The sequence below is a fragment of the Lepisma saccharinum genome, chromosome 22 (genome assembly GCF_977018435.1).
Source record: "Lepisma saccharinum chromosome 22, izLepSacc3.1, whole genome shotgun sequence".
Classification (NCBI taxonomy): Eukaryota; Metazoa; Arthropoda; class Insecta; order Zygentoma; family Lepismatidae; genus Lepisma; species Lepisma saccharinum.
The window spans coordinates 34,120,342-34,133,148 of NC_139250.1; the positions used below are offsets into that span (position 1 = coordinate 34,120,342).

At 38.6% G+C, this 12,807-nt stretch overlaps 1 pseudogene; it reads left to right on the top strand.

Annotated features, from left to right (window-relative positions):
* Nucleotides 1–11,585: 11,585 nt before the first annotated feature.
* Nucleotides 11,586–12,533, top strand: LOC146004816 (alpha1,4-N-acetylgalactosaminyltransferase 1 pseudogene; annotated as a pseudogene).
* The last annotated feature ends 274 nt before the right edge of the window (nt 12,534–12,807 follow it).

The window sequence follows — 12,807 nt, forward strand, 5'->3', positions numbered from 1 at the left end:
TAAATTCCGGAAAGGCATCTTATATTGATTGAATATCTAGTCTAACACCAAAGAAATCAAACGATGGGATCTCGTCGTCACCTTGTGGGTGACGGCACATAGTGGTTCGGTTCCCACATTAAATTGTAGGTCCTCTCCTGATTAGTCTTACTGTGGATAAAGTGGATTTGAAACATAGAATCAAAATCAAATTCAAAAGATTGAATATGCCAAACAGTAATTTTAGTTTCCTATCATATGGGCACTAAATGAGAGGCACAAGACTTTTTGAAAACAAAATCCTTTAAAGACTACTGAAAAGAGAATAAGACAGGTGTGACTGGACAAAAGTTCAAAAATCTGAACTGCGTAATTTATATTCAACTCCTCATAGTATTTCAATAAGTGAATAAAGAAAACTTCGAATGGCGGGTCATGAGACTCACAGGAGGACCCAGGGCCCACATTGTGAAACCTAATGGTAAGACACTTGTGCGAAAGCCAAACGAAGATGAAAATCTAATACTGTGATGAACGTGATCCACTTTTGAAATAAAAAGTTAAGATTGCATTGATATGGTCCGGTATAGAAACTATTTGAGTGGCTGTGACAATATCACTCTACGTCTAGGAAACTTTCAAAGCTAGTTAACATTCTTCTCTACTGAAAATATTGTTCCGAAATTCTGGATGTCACTTGCCACGATACACACCATGAACGTTTACCACCAAGGTGATTGAGGCCGTGTCCGAAAGATGCGAGACTGTACTTGAAGCAAGCATCCTCCGAATACGGTCTTGGAGTGCGGTCTTAAAGTCGTGGACTGGTAGTGAAAGTCTTTCGAATTGAACTTCAACTGCAGCGCCAAATAGAAGCACTAGATAAAACTGAGGACTTGTTGTTTTTTCCGCGTTTTAAACACTTGTTTTTCACCATAGAAATCACATAACATTTTCAAATGTTCTTATACAGACATCTCGACACGTTAGAAGAACATCAACCAACAACTTGCTGGTCTAATCCTCTGTTGTTGGATTTTCTACCTCCTTGATTTCATACAAATGAACAAGGAGTGCGGAAATCATGTGACCAAGACTGCAACGATCCGTTTTCCGAGCTATGGTCTCGATTCCTTGTGTACTTGACGCTTTCAAACCACACTACGTGACGTCACTTCCGTGAATATCATACTTCAAGTCTGTACTTCGTACCTTTCGGACACAGCCTCAGGTATCCTTTCAGGTATATGGTTCATTCCACAGAAAGTGAGCCTAAATGTCACGACCGTAACAATGAGTAAAAAACAATTATCTTTTCATATATATAGCATGATAGAAGTAATCAAGCATATCATGTAGTACTAACGGCAGAGGCGTATTCTGGGCGCATGCGATGCATGCGGCGCATGCGTCAATTGTGGGAATAGCATTATGACTTTCTTTCAATTCAGATCCAAGAAATGTAATATAAGCTTAGTTGAGCGCTCTCGTGTAAAATAAATGCTTCTCCTATATGAAAAAAATATAATGTAGAAATACTCATTAATGTCGTCGCAGAGCAAGCTGTCGGATGGACCGCATCAGCTAAGGAAGATTTTAACGTGGGCAAGCGCTGCTCGCGTGCTTCTTCCCTCCCCTCTCCACTGGTTGCATGCGATGAGGTGACAGCTACAGAGAAGAGAATGCTTGTTGTTTCGTTGAACAAAGATGTGGCAATGATTGATTTTTTTCCTTAGAGGTACAGTGCAATGCACATTTAGTTTAAAGTTTGGTTTATTCTTATTTCTGGGCCTCTTTCAAAGTTCCACATGTCTTAGTGCAGTATAGTCCCGAAATATTTTTAAAAAATGACGGAAAATTAAACAGAGGGTGTGATACAGGATTATTATTATTATTATTATTATTATTATTATTATTATTATTATTTGACTTTGTAAAGCTAAAGAATGAGTTGATTGCTCTCTATTCTTCCTCCTAGTTTGAAAATATACCTGTACAGTGGGATCTATGAGTATTACCGTACAAATTGTCCATGACTATTTACATTAATTTTTCTCTTACATCCTGTGTGTTTTTAAACGATGGATTTTTATGTATGCTGGTGGGGAATTTGTCAACAGCTTGTTGTGAGTTTTCTCTTCATTCTTGAAGCTCTTATTGGGTGAAATAAAGTGCACGAACATGGTGATGGACAATTTGCACGGTAATACTCATGGATCCCACTGTACATGAACTAGTACCATATATGAACACAAACAATATTCATAACATTATGAGTGAAACTTACAAGTTGGCTACACTCATTTTGTCAATACCAGCTTCAACTGCATCAGGGTAACGATCTTTTTCAGCATTAATATTTTAATAATTATATTACAGCAACTTAATCCCGAAAGATTAAATGAGCTTTGAATATTATCCATTGAAATAGAGCTGTACTGTATTTGTATTTGTGTATAGCATGTCCTTAATGAAAATCCAGGATTCGCCACTGACTAACGGTCAGGAGTAGGAGCAGAATCCCGATTCTGCAACATCAAATGATGAATTTTCATTAAATGATGAACAGGAAGTGAAGCTACCGGAATTGAGCGTGGCCGGAAGTAACGTGGTCAGAAGTAACGTCACCGAAAGTAGGCGTGGTCGGAAGTGACTTCACTCAGACAGTGTTGCCAACTCATCCCATGAACATTTCACCATAGTATCTTTCACGAGTTAAATTAACCTACAACTAGTGAGTTGGCTACACTTATTCGATTATGTGTGATTGTATGTTGGCAACACTTTTTCGATCATTTACAATCTATTACGAACTAAACTAACCTCATCCACCTACCCACACATAACCTTATAGAGTAAGTTAGCTGTAGTTAAGATATAGCCTTAAATAGTTGACACATTGCCATAGCAACTGAACACACACACACACACACACACACACAGCTTAGCAGAGTATGCCAACTTACATCATGTAAATTGCTGGCAACACTTTTACGAGTTAAGGCACCCTTGCTCCACGCAAATACATTAAAATAACCATGCCTCCCCCTATAAAAAATTCCCCATATGATCTTACACAAGTTAACCTAAATTACATACAACTAGTGATTTAGTAACACTGAGTTGCACCAATGCCATCTATCAGCAATTGCCCAGGACTGAACCCGAGATCACAAGTATGTAAGTCTGCGCTCTAACCACTAGATTACGGTGCTATTTTACACACACACACACACACACACACACATATTATGCCTTATAGGGTATAGCAGCTTTAACCTATTAGATAAGCTAGCAAAACACAACCAGCTGTTGGCAACTTACCTCTATGAATTAAATCAACACCTATGCACCACACAAATTCTAACAAATTCTGATGTTATGCGTTCAAAATGTTAGCATTTTGTTACTAATTAGGATACAAAAATTATTTTCACATACTAGCGGTAAGATTTTCTGTAAAAAGTAGCGATTTGTGTTGGTAACGAAATCGACTGTGCTATTTTTTTTTACCCTGTTAGTGAGTGAAGGGAAAAAAAGGAAAGACATAGGGATACAAAACTAGGAAATAATAATAAATATATAAATAATATATGTTGACGGTTCTCCTGGGTGCTAACACATCTGTTTTTTCCTCTGATTTTTGTCATCAAAATTAGTGTATGGAAAAAAAATCTAAACTGTCTCTCTATAGCAATACAATTATTTTCCATCGCATCTCGAAGATTTGACTCTGTTGCATAACAAAATGTTCAATACCCAGACCTTGGGGGGACGGAAATACAGTTTCCGGTTGTGTCAACTGAAGGGAGAAGAGAATGCAGCATATTCGAAACACATAAATCTGACGTAACTCTTCTGTTGTTCAAAAATTCATGTTTTAGTCCAGACAACACCATTTTGATTTCACCATTTCGCATCAGCCTCCACAGTTTAATCAGGTGAAAGCATCGGTGAACATCGGTGAAAATTCGAATAGCTGAATCGTGCATCAGCATTACACTAGTCTGTGAATTTTGGAAAGTGCGGAAGATGTGGAAAAGTTTCCTCTTGTCTCGCGGCTTGTGGTTAGTTCACATGACTTGCTCCTAGAGCAGCCACAGAGTATTGTGGATTAGGGGTTAAACCTTAATGAAAAGCCTAACAGCCTCTGTTGGCTTGTGAAAGAAGGGTGCATACAGAACACGAAAAAAGAGAGAGGGTTTTGAAAGTTTTTGAGTGTGTTTTTCCATGCCTCTCTCTGGGTTGGTTGTAGTCTTTTTTCCTTTTTCTGTGTGCCGTTATGTTAGCTAGTGTGTGTGTGTGTGCGGGACACACTATTAGACCTATTTTTTCTATCCTACTATGCAATGGATACAGGTTTGATAAAAATCCTATTTGAAAATAAATTGTTAGATGGAGGGATGGAGTTGGAGGGTGTTGATCACAGGAGGGAGAAACAATTATTTTTTTGAGTTTTCTAGGTGTTTTGCAATCAAAGGGTTATGTGTTCGATACCTAGTGGAGGCACATAGTGGTTTGGATCTTATTTTAAACTGTAGACCCAGTCCTGTTTAGCTTCTCTGTGCATAATATTTAGAGAAAAAATAAAATGATCAACAAAATAGCAAAATTCTATTTAATAACTATTATTCCATATAAAATCCTACGTAAGGCGAACAAAATTGCCGACTTGCGATGACTGTGCCAGATATGAACAGACGATAGAGTAAGAGATAGAGAGAGAAGTTAAATGGGATTGGATTTATAGGGTTTTTTTAAAAAAAAGAACTAAATTATTGTGTCTCTTCTGGGTATCAAACCTAGGACTTTTTGATTATAATCCAACCATTGTATATAACACTAAATTGGGTAAATACAAATGTGATGTGATGAGCACTACACGCTGCTGGCTATATAGGTTTGAGCTGTGAGTTGGGGATCCCCATCTTTAATTTGCATATGGCACATGTGCACAGGGGTGAATTTTTCTTTTCGATTTTTTTTGGGGGGGAGAGTTCTCAGGTGGGTGAATAAATATGGGGAGATCTTATCATGCATGTAGCCCAAAGCTGGGGGCCCCATGTGCCATAGGGACCAAGAAACTCAATGTCTTGGAAAACATCTTAAGATATTTTTCTAAATCTTAAGAAAGTCGACTTCCGGTCTGCCAGGATGTCACTTTCGGTCGAAATTTTCTTAAAGAGTAAGAAAATTTTCTTAAAGACATTTTCCAAGAAATGAGTTTCCTCGGTTCCTAATTGAACTAGGGTGGTGATTGTGGGTGCATTGGATAGGATTCGATGAAAGCTACTCTTCGGGCTCTAAACGTCTCGTCTGTCTCCCATAGTTTTGGAATAACGGGCAAAAATTATTTTCTTTGATGAATCGACTTTACCATATTAGTTGCGAACCTGGATCAAAAATTTCAAGAGCAATAGAAAAAAGGGTGAGAACAGCTTTCCAACAAAACTATCGAATAGGGGTGGCATCCCTTATTTCCGAGGTATAGCCAATCGAAATTTCACGATGCTGTTTCCAAGATTCTTCGTAGTTTGGAAACTATGACTTGTAGAGAGTTGGTTTTTGTAATATTTGTTGGGGCTCAACAAGTACTACAAAAGCAGACAGGTTTTGTTGATCAAAATTAATGCTATGACTGGAAAATAAGGCATTTTTATAAAAACTCTGAAACTATGGATTGTATAAGACCAATTTTTGTATTATTTGTTAATATTCGATAATAATTACCCAAAAATAAGATGTTTGAGGAATTGTGGGGGTTCTGTATGTATCATATATATTTATTTGCACCCAATAGTTTCGATATTTTTTCAGCATGTTTAAACAATATTAATATCGTAAAATGGGGCTATTCTGAATGTATTGCAGTAAATATTGTTGAATTATAATAGTACCTGATAGCAGTGTAAAGTATAAGAAAATAGTTCTGTATCTCATGATGCCACCTTCGACGTACCATAAGTTGTTAGACTCATCTGTTGTTTGTTGGTCCAGAAAAAATTCTCAAACCTCTGTTCAGAATTACACTTATTTGGGGGCTATTCCGAACACAAGCATTTTTGTATGTATGCTGTATTGTACTTCACCTAAGGACTATTCAAAATATTTTATCTTACTGATGGGGCTTTTCTGAACATGCTGATATCTCACTTGTGCATCTTTGCTGCATGTTTATTAGTTGGCGAAGGCTAAAAAAAACAGTGTTTTTTTAGGAATGTTTGAAAAAAAAGAACAGGGGTATCTTGTCAATACCAAAATGTTATTGTAAAAATATAAAATATTAGAAGACAACAAGTTAGAACAATTATGTAATAAAAATATGCACATCAGCAAGCAGCTAGTACAAAGTTATAAAAAAAATAAGTTTTTGTTCAGAATAAAAAATCATCGATAGACAAATTGTCTTAGTAAATATATATATATTTTTACACATTTATTGCAATTTAGTTATATTACACGAACAAATCCAGAGCAATGCGAGTAAAAATAATATTTTTGAACAAATAGAAATACAGAAATATTTCATCAACCTATCCATACCAAATTTAGACTATGACAATAAACGCGAGGGATAAATATTTGATACTAATATTATTTTTTTGTATTGAAATATCTAAAATATTGGATTTTTTTTATTTTCTTATTATTATTTTTCTTATTTTCAGAACATATCAATTAAATATTGGAAATTTGGAATCTCCCATCACACTCATACACAACGTTGTGCAATCCACTCGCAAAAAAATACTGGCCATATAAATATCACCTCTCACAAGCTCTCCACAAGCAAACACCCTTTCTAAGAAAAAACAAAAAAACACATAGATATTTTTTGAACACTCTACCAACACAATATCAGATATATAAATAAAACACCCCCAAAACCTATCCACTATGTCTCTTACAAACATTTGCCCTATGTGCGAGAAATTTCGAGCGCTAATTACGCGAGACATTTTCGTACTTGTGTGCCAGGTAAACGTGTGTCGGCCACCAAACCATGTACTGGATGTGGGAAAAACATCACTGTTGGCAACCTGAAAAGGCATCAAAAAACTTGCAAAGCTTTCGGCGCGCCGGTATCGCAACCGTCCACCTCGACCAAGAGAAAAGCCATGGCGACTCCCCTCTACGCGCCACCTTCTGCCAAATGTCTTAAGCCGACGAAGATACCAACGCTGTTCGCTTTCAACTATTTGTTTGGAGGATTTTGTCCTAACATCAGAGCCTTTGTGCGACGTGCGTAACTTCCTGGTGGATGAGCGGTCCAAGATAATTTCCATCCTGAGTAATTCGAACCTTCATAACAATGAGTTTTGTTCCAACATTGAGGGCATTGTTGATAAAATACAATAATAACAAGCAAACAATAGTTTCTAAAATCTCGCCGAGTCCAGTAATGTGCAGCATCATGCAGGACCTGGCCACCCAGGTACTTTGGCTGTTGAAAGAGCATCGAGTTTGACGTCATTGCCCGTTGGTGGTGATTAATGTAACAAATTTTGTAAATCCAATATATATAATTTAATTAATGTGTGTTATAATGTAATCATACCGTGTGTGTCGCCCCTGTCAACACATGCTTTTTCAAGCACAGAACTATTCAATCTGTATTAATCTATGTTAAAATCTTTTCTTTAAAAATGTGTTATTGTTAATGTTACAATGGGTAATGAATTGTTTAACTTAAATCAGAAAAAATGTTGAAACTATGGAAATATAAAACAACTATGTAATAACCAGGGTAAATTGTAAACAACAATATGATATAAAAGAGCTAGACTTTTGTAAGCCTACGGGACATTCTCCTGGTTGCCGAAAGGCTGATGGTTCAGGGGACGTTGGGGAATATCTTGCTTCAATCTTCGGATTGGCTGGTGTACTTGTACTCCATTTGGCAGATATTCTACAAACCCAACTCTGAATAAGGTGTTCTCCTGCATCATCAAAAGACCAGGGTTATAAACTTCGGTATAACTAATAGGTTTAGGCCTACAAGTTATACCGGGTGAATTTTCTGTTTGAAAAAGTGTTTGTATAACATCAGAAGTTTAAATAAATCTTCGAGTAAAAGATCTCAATGATCTTTTATTTCAAACCTACATAGGTGATAAATAAAATGAAATCCTACACCACAGACCTCGCAAGGGTTTGGTCCTACTAACCCTTAGAAGCCTTTGAGAAGTCCGATAAAAGGGTTGTAACCGGACTAAACTAAAAGCCCTAAAGGCAGAAGGTGCGTGTCACGTGGGTCCATTTCGATCTTCAGCCGAGAGATCGGGAGAAGCGTGGCGAGCGGCGCTGACGGAGATGCCGACATTTGCGGCCTGTAATCTCCGCTTATTTTTATGGACATATGCAGACATTTATATAAATATTGCAAGACGAGCTCTAACCTGTGTTACAATTCATCAGCTGTAATTCATCCAAGTTCTGCCCTTATATACACAAAAAAATATGCTTTAGAGACGATGTTAAGAGCCACAGATAATAAAACATTTTAATCATAGTTTTGACCAGTAACGTCCTGCTTAAGTTTATATCCTTGAAAGAGTTTTGTGTCGATGGGGATCGTTTGGAGGTTTCAAATATGCAACACTGTATCATTATTACGCCGTAGACGAAACCGTTAAAAGTCAATGGTGTTCGTGAGCTTCCTTGCAATCCAAAATCTCCGAGCTCGAGTTTTCTGTTCCTTCGCGACTAGATGAAGACAGAGCTGTGAATATAGTGGCGAGCAGATGTAAACCAAGAGAGTGTTAATTTCGTACTGTGCGCAAAAGTATTATTCTTGGTTACTTGCCGTTACTTATTTGTGTTATTGCAGTGTGTGTATGTGTGTTGTCAGTGAGACGATTGGAATGCCAGACGCAAGGTTCACGTTACGAGGGGAGGCTGATAAGTTCTCGGCCCGACCCGGAAGGTCTTTAGCTACAGGCACAAAAGTTTCAGGCTATTCAACGTATTTTCCCCGAAGGTCTACACACTTGGCACTTTGTTGCTCCAACTTCTCTAGCCCCTCCGACAAAAAAAGATTTCTCCTGGTTTGCAAAAAACTGTTCGGCAGCTGCAATAACCTCGCTATCACTTCTAAATTTCTGTCTTTTCAGAACTTTTTCAGTCTAGGAAAGAGATAATAATCAGATGGCGCAAGGTCTGGTGAGTATGGTGGGTGGTCAATGAAATTAGAACGGTCTTCTCCAAGCCGTGTTTCACAGGAGATGAGCGTGTAAAAATCATCAGCACATACAGCCACTGAGCTATTACAATTAAAACCATACAGAGTTTCTATAGTGCAAGAATTACGACCCCCTTACAACGTAAGTAGAGTAAATTTCTATAATTGGGTTTTGCAGAATATTGTAGATGGTATTGTTGATCCACAGTTAATATTTTTTTTCGGATGAGGCATGGTTTCACTTGCGTGGTCATGTTTGTTCACAGAACAATATATACTGGAGCAGTGAAAATCCCCGAATAATACACAAAGTTCAGTTACATGATGCAAAAATTGGTGTGTGGTGTGCTGTAAGTGCAAAAAGAATAATAGGGCCTATATTTTTTTGAAGACACAATAAATTCAGAGATCATTTGCTTGGCACACAAATACCCTCGCCGTTTTTTCAGTTGTTATCCGATAATGAGAGACAATATGGGTATTTTCAACAAGATTTGGCCACAGCCCATACCGCCGCTGATTCTTTGGACGCTATAAGGGAGGTGTTTGATTACAGAATAATTTCTAGAGGTTTATGTCCTTCACGTTCGTCAGATCTTACCATATGTGACTATTATTTGTGTGGGAACTTTAAAAAATAGAGTACCGAAATAACCCTCATAGCATCGACGAACTAAAAGACAATATAAGGCAGAACTTGGAAGAATTAAGGAAGAAGAACTTTTGCGTGTGTATCAAAATTTCATCAAATGATGCCAGGAATATGTGAATGTAGGTGGACATCAGTTTGAGCAACTCTTATAACACAGGTTAGTGCTTGTTTTGCAATATTTGTATAAATGTCTGCATATGTCCATAAAAATAAGCGGGCATTACAGGTTGCAAATGTCGGCATTTCCTTCAGCGCCGCCCGCCACGCTTCTCCCGATCTCTCGCCTGAAGATCGAAATGGACGCACTGTATTTTATGGTGAGTACTCTGCTATGTTGTGCAGATAAAAGTGCACTGGGAAAAAACTTGTTTCTTTCCGTCGCATGTTACGCAGAATGAAAAGTGCAGGAAAGTGGGGGAAGTAAAGATGCTGGAATAGCGGCAGGATGGAAGCGTCTATGTGATAATATTGGCGGAAAACAAAGGCTGTGTTTTAGTGGTTACCATCGCTGATCGTCGGCAGACACATCGAACGTGGTGGCAGTGTCCATCCTATCGTGCCTGATACGGTAAATGTTTTTGGCCACAGAAACTTTGATCTCCTCTTTACTTTCGGGATTTATGCCGAATTGTGGTTTTCCTGAGATCGGAAACTTGTAAAGATTTAAATTGTTGTTGAAAACATAGAAAGTTTTGCCAATGCTTTCATCGTATTCGGTCAGCATCCTGTTTAGGTGAATGATCAACAGGCCGTTGAGTTTAGATAAAGGGAAGGTAACAGGTTCTCCGAGATCAGCGACGACGGTGCAGTCTGGATGGATGCCTCCATAGCTTGCTTTCTGAACCCAAACAAATTCATAGGCATGGTTATTTTATATGTGTATGCGTGGAGCAATGGTGCCAAATCATTGCCTTAACTCGCAGAAGTGTTGCCAGCAATTTACATGAAGTATATTGGCATAATCAGCTACGCTGTGTGTGTGTGTGTGTGTGTGTGTGTGTGTGTGTGTGTGGTTGGGTGGGTTAGGGTACTTTAGTTCGTAATAGATTGTGCATGATCGGATAAGTGTTGCCAACTGTCTAGTTGTAGGTTAGTTTAACTCTTGGAAGATTGTATGGGGAAATTTTCATGGGGTGAGTTGGCGACACTGTCTGAAGTAACATGACCTGTGTCGGCCAATCAGAGCTGTGTGTGTGAGGTTAGTTTAGATCACAATAGATCACACATAATAGAATAAGTGTGGCCAACGCAATAGTTGTAGGTTAGTTTAACTCGTGAAAGATAGTATGTATGGTGACATTTTCATGGGGTGAGTTGGCAACGCTGTCTGAGTGACGTCGCTCCCACCACGCCCACTTCCGGTGAATTCACTTCCGACCACGCCCACTTCCGGTGATGTTGCATCTGGTCACGACCGATTCCGGTAACGTCACTTCCGGTTCATCATTTGATGAAAACTCATCATTTCATGTTCCAAAATCGGGCTTCTGCCCCTATTGTCAGGAGTTTGAAATGTGTTTTTACCAAAATGGCATAATGGTAAAAAAAAAAAAAGAAGAGAGAGAGAGAAACTTTTAATACACTGTTACGGTCGGTACATCTGGGCATATTTTCCGTTGAATGGCTGATATGCTTGATATGCTGCACAAATTCTAAATATGGTATTGAGCATATGCTAATTTATAACTCCCTTTTTGCAGGTCAAGCTGTAGTAAGGGTTTGAGTTTGCTGATTTAATTTTGCAAAGGATCTTCGTTTGGCTTGGTTCTTGAAATGAAGAAGAGATCCACTGTAATCCTACTGACGTCTGGGTTTTGGATTGTCGTAATCTGGTTCGGAGATGATTACAACTGTGAGAATGAACCTAGTGAAAGAGACTTAACTAGGAACAGTGAAGTCATATTCTTCCACGAGACTTCTGGTGCAAGTGTTTTGAATTCTCGCCAAGCCTGCTCTGTGGAATCTGCCGCCAATATGAATCCTAACTCCACTGTTCACCTACTAATGACTTCCAGTTACATTGATAAGACCAATACACTGATGAAACAGCTGTTATTATACGACAATGTCTACATAAAGCACATCGACATGAAGGTTTATTTCCAAGGAACTCCTCTTGAGGACCTCTACAACAGTGGGGCTCTGAACAGGAGTAAATGGCAAGTGTCCCACACGAGCGACGCCCTCAGGTACCTAACACTGTGGAAAATGGGTGGCACGTACCTTGACCTCGACGTCCTTCTGTTGAAATCCCTGGAAGGGTTCAGGAACTATGCTGGAGCTGAACATCCAGGCGCTGTGGCAGCAGGAGTAATAAACTTCGATCACGGACATCCTATGTTGGCAGCGTGCATTGAAGAACTTCGCACCAATTTCCAAGGACACATTTGGAGTCACAATGGTCCTGGAGTGATCACACGAGTTCTGAAAGCTACGTGCATCGAGAAGTATATACCGGACATGTTGCCAAACGAGTGTGGTGGTTTTACAGTTTTTCCCCCTTATGCATTCTACCCCATTCCTTATTGGAGATGGCGGTTATACTTTGACGAAGAGAAAAGCAACAAAACAATGGAAGATCTATCATGGAGCTTTGCAGCACACGTGTGGAATAAGCTAAGCGCCGAAGAAAAGATCAGAGTGGGTTCAAATCAACCGTATTCAAGAATTGCAAAGAAAGTATGTCCTAAGGTGTACTCAAATAGCGGGAAGTTTATGTGACATATGTCAAATTTTAAAAGAAATATGTAAAATTCGTAAAAGGTTTGAGGTCTGTGATATGAGTAATATAAGTAATATCGCTTCTCCCCCAAAAAAATATTTCGAAGCAAGATGTTGCTGTTGCGTCCCTCTTGAGTAGCCCCAAAACCTTATTTCTGATTACATAAATGTGGCTGTTTGGTTTTGAAAGTATTGGATTTGTGTAGACAAAAAGTACTGGAATTTACCTGCATATTTTAATAAGTCCAGGGTGTCCACAAATTAAGTATCTATT